We start from the raw sequence: 8,812 nt of genomic DNA on the forward strand, positions 1-8,812 counted from the left end.
GGCAAGTTAATGACAAACTTTTCCACGAGAGACGTAGGCATATAGGCTTGCACGTCATAATGGTGGAATAATTTTGCATGCAGCGGAAGACAGACCGCTAGCGAAAATGACTCTAAAAACATCGTCTACAGCTCACTGTCACCAAGGCACAGCCCAAGAGAGAGAACAGAAGAGTCTACAAATTCCCTGTCCAAGGCCGGGTTTGAACCAGCACATCGAGAGACTGGGGGGGCTATGGAGTCGCGATATACATCCAGTTGTCAGCTGGGAACATCTAGTCAGTTACTGATCTTAACGGAAATTATATCAGTCTTGTAAGGATTTCCCACACCTGTGTTAATCATTTCGATAAGTGGATTATGCACTGTATGCTAGGTAACTTTTGATATTTGTAAGGACCATGTATAGGTATACAAGTTTTGGTATTAGGTTCAATATCGCTTATCATATCAAGATTGAAATAACCCTCTTTGTGAGGGGAGTTGATTGAGTTATTCTTGGTATGTAGGGCGACCCCTGTAAGGCGAATCATCTAGACCCTCTGTAACATGTATTTCGTTCGCCGCCTGGGCAAATTACTCCACAAATTATCAATATATCGTCTTATAAATGAGAAATATACGGCTGTGAAGATACATATCGCTATTTAGAAATGCCCTTACACAAGACTTCTCGGAACAGGAATATAGGTTCATTGCAACAGGAATATAAGTCTGTTGCAACAAGAATATGGCGCTGTCGCAACAAGTATATAGGCCTATCGCAACAGGAACATTGATGTATCGAAAAAGGAATTGGTCTATTATAACAGGAATATTGGTCTATCCCAACAGGAATATAGGGCTGTCGCAACAGGAATATAGGTCTCTTGCAACAGGAATATAGGTCTCTTGCAACAGGAATATAGGTATATCGCAGCAAGAATACAGGGCTGACGCAACAAGAATATAGGTCTATTGAAAAAGGAATATAGGTCTACCGCAACAGGAATATAGATCTATCGCAACAGAAAAAGAGGACTATCGTAACAGGAATATAGATTTATAGCAAGCAGCTATGGAGGTGTGTGGCAGTGAGACACAGTTTTACTGCCTCTGCTTGCATATCTGTGCACTGTTGATAGACTGTGTCGTCAAATTTTATGTTGATATTACTGACGACTAATTTAACTAAGTCGTTAATATATGGAACGTTCCGTGAATGGTTATATTCAATTTGTTATTTACTTGAAATAACGAAAGTCCATGTGACAATATTTTTAATGCTTTCGCTCATCTTCGTTCACGGCTAGTATAGGACTGTCTGTTTCGACGGTTAGATTCAGAATAAATTACTGTTACAGTTCAAATCTAAGTTCAGAAATAAGACTAATCTGATATTAAGATGGCTTTATGATGCTAGATCCGAGAAACCTTCTTCAGTAGGACCGTATTTTACAAAGTTTTCTTGAAAAGAGGCTTAACTCAAACGGCACAAACAACCAGATTTTTAACCTGGAATGCTCAAAAGGTAATCATTGAACACTGTGATGCCGTGAAACGTGACCCTGCAATGCAAATCATGACGAAGGTCACACTGCATCGATATTAATTTTGTCTTTTAACACAGCATCTGCTTTATTGACACAGAGCTCGACAAAATTTCAAGTGTTGAGAAGGCTAGAAGACATTTTTCTGTTTACCATTACTTAGCAGCTTAGTAGCTTCAGCTTTTAGTCATAGTCAATGACCTGGTTCGAATAAACATCACTACATCTAGCTGTAGTTCCTGTTGACAGCTGCTAAAATTACGGTATGGATCCGACTTGGAGGTTGTTTACTACTGCGGGCATTAACTTTCCAACTGACTGACACACTTAACAATGCGGCGATTATTTGATAAGTTACCAAAAGTCGTTTTAATAAACTCAACAAGATAAGGCGTAGACTTAAAGGGCAGCTGATTTACCGCAGCTAGATACATGTAATACAAACTTATAACGACGAGAAATAACCAAAATGTCATGTCAAAATGAACTTAACATATAAACTTTAAAATACGCTATATCAGTTAATGCCACCTAATATACAAATGCACGACCCCAATGAAATCTGACGCCCTTTAGACAGATCTCTACCTTTGGCCAGTGATATACATGTACGCCATGTGACCTCATTCATCAAAGATGCCATGTGTTCAACAGTCATCAACCTTATCCTCGATTATGTTATTAGTTACGTAATCGTTATTGTCGTCATCATTTTCCATTGGTTAGTATCTCATTTTGAGACGAGAAGTACAAATGTACTTAAGCCAAATATAAACAAGTTGAACTTTAAATTTGATATTTGCAAAGCGCTTATTTTTGAGACGAAAAGTACAAATGTACTCAAACCAAATGTAAACATCTTGAACTTTAATTTGATATTTGCAAAATGCTCCAGAATGTCAGTAGTCCACTACATTCAAACAACCAGACAACACTGGTTGTAAATTCACTAGCATGGTGCGGCTTATGGGAGTGCCACCATGGTGGATGGAAGATGACCCTAACACTTGTTGTCTATGCCGAGCGTTTGTTAACAAACAACCGGATATTTGATATTGCGAAATAGTGAAATAGTGATAGCTGGGGCGCGTGTCACCAAGGATACGTATATAAACGCGGAGCAGGACTTCATTAACTCCAAACAGGACCTTGGTTAATACCGAAAGAAGCTAACCTACTTACAACGGTAAGCTGATTGTTCGCTCTGAGAAATATTTATGTACTTCCGGGTAAGTATATTACTCTATATTGCGACGTATTGGACTTCATTTAGCAACTTCATTTGTATCTTGATTGGTCTCAGCATTTTGTTTCCAAGACGTACAGTTAAAATGTTTTCTGACAAGTGGAACAATTCCACCATCTTGTATATATTCAATGTTTTATTCTTCCCTGCACATCACCGACAATCGATCGTGTGAAGGACATGTAACTGGAATATGAAATAGAACTAGCGATGGAACCCCTGTTTCGGGGCCAAATATTTCCTTGAAACTCGATCTGCGCATAGGGCTGCTATTAATGTCCACCTGCTATGTCCGGCACTTCACAGAACAAGGGTGGGACAACATTCCCTGGTAGCTTTTCGGAAGCCGTTTACGGAAAACTGCGGAGACGTAAAAGGGACATGGCGGTTTTCTTTCTTCTTTTGCAACTGTGCGTTTTTCATTTTCTTTCACTTTTGTAGTCGGAATTTTTCTTTTTTTTTTAAGCAGCCCCCCCCCACTCGCCACCCTCCAGAAAAAAGAGCAACTCCCAGAAAAAGAGGTCAGCTTGGAGTTTTTCTTTTTAAGCAGGCCAAAAAAAAAAAAAAAGAAAAAAAGAAAAACGCCCAGAAGAAGATCTCGAGCCCCGAGATAATAAGCCATTCGGAAGACGTTTTGTTTTGCACTTTTGTTGAAACACTCATATATGTGACACTATCATTGGCTGATTATCTCGGGCCCCGACATAACATTGCGAGCCCCGAGATAGCCAGCTAATCATTTGGCCACACATATCGCGATTTACACGAAAATACGAACCAAGCTGAAATCCAATTGACTGGTTATCACAAGAGGTCTTTTCCGGTAGGTATGGGTTTCGTTTGCTTGAAAGAAAGAAAAACTCTGACTGCAAAAATGGAAAAGATATAAAACGCACAGTTAAAAAAACCCAAGAAAACCGTCATACATAATTTCGTATGACGGGTTAGTCCAAGTCACTCATGTTAGCACTGTATCTTTGTTTACTGAAAATCTTAGTCCTGGCGTTAATAGATCTTTTACTCTGTAGCCAAGAGATATTATCCCATATCGATCTAACTTGGGATTAGCGCGTACGACAGACCCAGACCTCATCTTATGTAAGACACAATATGTGACATACGGCGTGTAACTTTGCGACCTAGTCGTAACGGCAAGCTTGGATATAATTTTAAAGTTGGTGCAAAGCATGATGACAAATGTTCCAGCTATTCACGTTAATATGAAAATAAAAGCCACAATGTTATTTGCATGACAGTTTTATCCTGAACCAAATTGATCGCCCTTAATTTGTCAAAATACCGTTTTGTCCTCGACATTGTCTGTTTATTTCCAGGCTTGGTTTCATTGCAGGAAGTTATCACTTTACGGCAAAGTGAGACGAATTCGTCCAGTTTACCATAGACTTATACTTGTAAATCTTGGTGTCAAAACAGACATTCGTATACCAACCGTAAACCAAATTGTCGTTCCGGGTCAATCATCGCGAGGCCAATTCCCAAAACAATATTCAACACAAACCACTAAAAAAACTAAGAAAGTATATAAAGAATGAAATTTAGACGGATTCATGCAACCAGAAGCAGTCAGCAGTTTTTAGTGATGATGCAAAGACATAAGAATGCTGTAGGCGAATGAATGAAATCAGTATTCAAATTGTGTACCATACATGCTAGATTGTAAGTTGTCCTTCATCATCGTATTACGTTGCGAGGAAAATTCCCTCCATCTTGCATGTTAATGCGGAAAGCCTGGTTTCCAAACAACAGGGGAACTCTTTTGAAGCTAAAGGTAAAAAGAATGTCCTACTGTATCCTGACTTGTCCGAAATATGAGGCAACTTTTGTCAATATTAATTTACAGATGTCTCACTGTGTTCCGGAGGCAAAAATGACACTCATTACCTTCAGAAACATCTTACTTGCACAATAGCTCAGCTTCTCAATTTTAGTGCATGTAATCAAAAATAGTAGCCTCACATTTCAGACAGGTACAGTAGGATTGTTTCACTTGTAGTTGATAGAAGAGTTCGGCCTCGAAACTCCCAGTTCCTCTGCACGCTATTTTTGAGGAATAAAAACAGGTGAAGAGAGGGAGAATATGTTCCGAACAAACAAACAGTGTGAGCAGAGTAAAAATACTTTTGAAGGGAAAACTTTCTGAGCAGAAAAAGTCGCTTAGTGAACTTACGCACTGCCCCGTGTTTATTAAACATGTTCATTTCAAATTAACTGTGATTCATTTCAGTTCTCTATATAGCATCTTAGACCCTCTATAGCTAAGGGGTTAATAAAATGCAACTGGAACTCAAAGTTTAAAATTTGAAATAACAATTAATGAATACTTTTCAACATGTATACGTTATGTACAGTTTGTATCTAGTTTCCTGCTTCGTTACTTATCTAATTTGCATATCACCACTTTTGGTTAAGCATGACGTTATTGGTTTTTCTGTAAACCACTTAGCATAATTCGACGCATAGCGTAGCCTGAGTTTAATGGGTTGAAATCTGCCAGCTACGACAACATGTAAACTGTCTCATTTCTTGGGAAATTTGTTTCATCGCACTAATAAGGGCCTCCGTGGCTCAGTTGGTTAGCGCGCTAGCGCAGCGTAATGACCCAGGAGTCTCTCACCAATGTGGTCGCTGTGAGTTCAAGTCCAGCTCATGGTGGCTTCCTCTCCGGTCTTACCTGGGAAGGTCTGCCTGCAACCTGCGGATGGTCTCTGCCCGGCTTCCACCCACCATAATGCTGGCCGCCATCATATAAGTGAAATATTCTTGAGTATGGCGTAAAACACCAATCAAATCAAATCAAATAAATCATTGCACTAAGATAACATAAGATATTTTGCTTCTGTTTCAGATCATACCACATCGAATCAAAATGAATACTCGAGTCTTCGTTTTCTTGGCTCTCGTTTGTCTGCTGCGTAAGTGTTTTTTTTTTTAATTTCAACTACATTTTGTAGTCACTGTGATTTTCTGATAAACCGTTTGCAGAATGTGTGTAAATAAAGAGACCAGATCGGAGAGTACTGGTCACGGACAAGGAAATAGTTACGTGAAATTCCGTCACTCGTGTACTCATATGTATAAAATCATAACGGTTTAGACATTGCTTTATACCAAAAGTGTACTTGTCGGCTTGTTTTCGCATATGCAAACATATTAACTTACACTTACTAAAGGAGCTCCACCGTTCATGCGAAGAGAGAAACAAAGTTGTGGCGTCGTCAAGAAATTGGAAGGTGCCGAAAAGCTTATATTGGCTCTATATCTCGGGAATATATGTGCAACTTTATTTTTTAATAAAGGTTATACAATTTGGGTTTTATGCATGAAAAAATAAATTTGAATTAATTAGCCCTAACTAAGTTTTTCCTCACAACCTGCTATATAGTCTCTATGAAGAAGACGATAATTGCTACAGTCTGTACACCCATGTTATTGCATGCCATAGCTGTACAATGATAATATTTTCCTCTGTGATTTGGTAATAATATTATTATATAATTATTAAAATTATAATTATTATTTTAAAAGTTTTTTTAAAGTCTTTAGTCTGAGTGGTGCTGGAATGTATTCTGATTGATTGATTTATTTGACTGGTGTTTTACGCCATACTCAAGAATGTTTCACTTATACAACGGCGGCCAGCATTAAGGCGGGAATAAGCCCACGACCATCCGCAAGTTAGTATGTATTTTGTTATTATAATGTATTCTGTTATTATAATGTATTCTGTTATTATAATGTATTCTGTTATTATAATTTATTCTGTTATTATAATGTATTCTGTTATTATAACATAATAATATGTCATATTCAGCATCATCTTAATCTAATAGAATCTCTATGTTGAATTAATAGAATATGTGGGTTATATTCAATAGAATAATCTGCAATAGCAGAATACTTTCTAGCATCACCTCAACAAACTTTCTTTTAAAATTAACACATTATTTTTTAGTGTATATGACGTTGTAATATGCTACGTAATATTACACAGTACTCTTTTAATACTTCAGACTCTGCAGTGAGCTGCTTATATTACACAAGTATTATTTATATGCGAACGTTACGCTATGACTCTGCAACATGCTAATAAATATTATATATAACATTGATTTACGCCCAGGAGTCTCTATGACTCCGCAATATATGTTATTTTATATTTGCAATACTCATTTTACATGTACGTATAGAATTGACTCTATGACTCAACAATACGCTAATTAATATTCTACAATATACGTATCAAGGTACACGTTCCTCGCACCATAATGCTGCCCTGCGACGCGTGAGTGAAATTACTGCATATTTTGTAACTGCATATTTTGTAACTTTGTGTCTGTATCAAGCAATAAGCATTTTCATATACACATAAAAACGGGTAGATCGGTGGCCTAATGGTTATACGTCCTCCTCGAAGTTGGGAGACTCGCGATCAAAACCCTGGTTGGGTCATACCAAAGACTTGTTGTCTCGCTTGGCGCTCAGCACTGAGAGGTTAGAGCAAGAAAACAGAGCTGGTTGGCTCGGTGTGAGTGTAATATGACTGGGTGGGGGTGTCATGTCTGGTGTCTTCGGCATGATATTTCTTTGGCGGCATGGGCTCGCAAATCCACAAGAGGACAAAGTATATATACACACACACCCTAATAACTCCTTGTCGTCACATACCTGAAAAATTGCTAAGTGCGACGAAACACCTGAAGCACTCGTAAATGCAGGTTGTTTATTTTTTGTTTATTTCTTGTTACAGCCTGCCTTGTGGCCACCACGGAAGCAGGTGCGTATGTATTAAAAACACATCAACAATGATTTCCCATTCGATCAAGTGGTCATATGTAACATGGAAACATGACCGAGTGTGTGTGTATCCATGATGATTGATAATAAATGTTTTGAAGTGCTATAAACTTCCGGTAGGCCTTATTTGCATTCTAAATGGTTAGCCTATAGGCCTACTGTCATCACGCATTTTGAATTAATGACAAAGATAACATCTCCGTTTCCGTAATGTTTTTTAATTATTGCTAGATATTCAAATACGGTCAGATATTCTAGAATCGGGTGGTTGTTCACACTCGAAACCACGCGCGGTTTCATCTACCCATAAATCATAAGCCCGTGACATGTGAAAGGTTTTTTTGTAAAACGGCGTTTAACACCAATCAAAACAAGTACAAATTACCAACAGCAGCGACATCCTCTGTACAGCGAATTTCTGAGCTGGTTAATCGCAGTTAAAAATGAATAAACAGAATTGATAAAATACAGACATTTGCAATTTATATGTTTTTATCCCTTACATAATATTTTAGTTCTTTCCATACAAATGTCTTGACGATGACAATATAGGAAGATTTTTCAATCACACGAGCCAGTCCTGCATGGACGGTGCAATTTTTACCACGGCGCAAATCAAGGGAAGTAACCCATACAAGACGATCTCCAACTCTGCACACTAAGCAGGGGCTTCATCTCGTTAACGTTTGGAAGCAGAGCCTATATATTATACGAACACATTGATTTTCCTTACTATTTATGTAGTAAATTTGTCAACCTCATAAATATATATCCGATAACTTTCGCGCTGTACCATGCCATACCACCACATGCAGCTTGCACTTTTCTCAAAAATTCGACCTATAGCATAACCACCATTTTCTTAGCTGTGGTTGCTGGAAATAAAATCATAGCATTTTGTTACCTTGGTAGCCTCCAAAGTATACTTGATAAAAAGTTTTCAGTCCTATTACAAAACCACAAAAAAAAGATGATATATTTTAACTACCTCCAAAATAACAGTGCAGGAATTTAAAGTGTATTACCCAATCAGTGCTGATGTCCAGATGTGACTAAAATTATAGTGAAGTTTTAACATACACTCTTTATAGCTTTTTCTACTAGCCTTCCGGGGGCCTCCATGGCCGAGGGGTTTAACACCTCACCGCGGCGCGATGACCCAGGAGCCGGTCGCTGTGAGTTCAAGCTCAGCTCATGCTGGCTTCCTCTCCGCCCTTACATGG

Source organism: Liolophura sinensis, chromosome 11 (genome assembly GCF_032854445.1).
Source record: "Liolophura sinensis isolate JHLJ2023 chromosome 11, CUHK_Ljap_v2, whole genome shotgun sequence".
Taxonomy (NCBI): domain Eukaryota; kingdom Metazoa; phylum Mollusca; class Polyplacophora; order Chitonida; family Chitonidae; genus Liolophura; species Liolophura sinensis.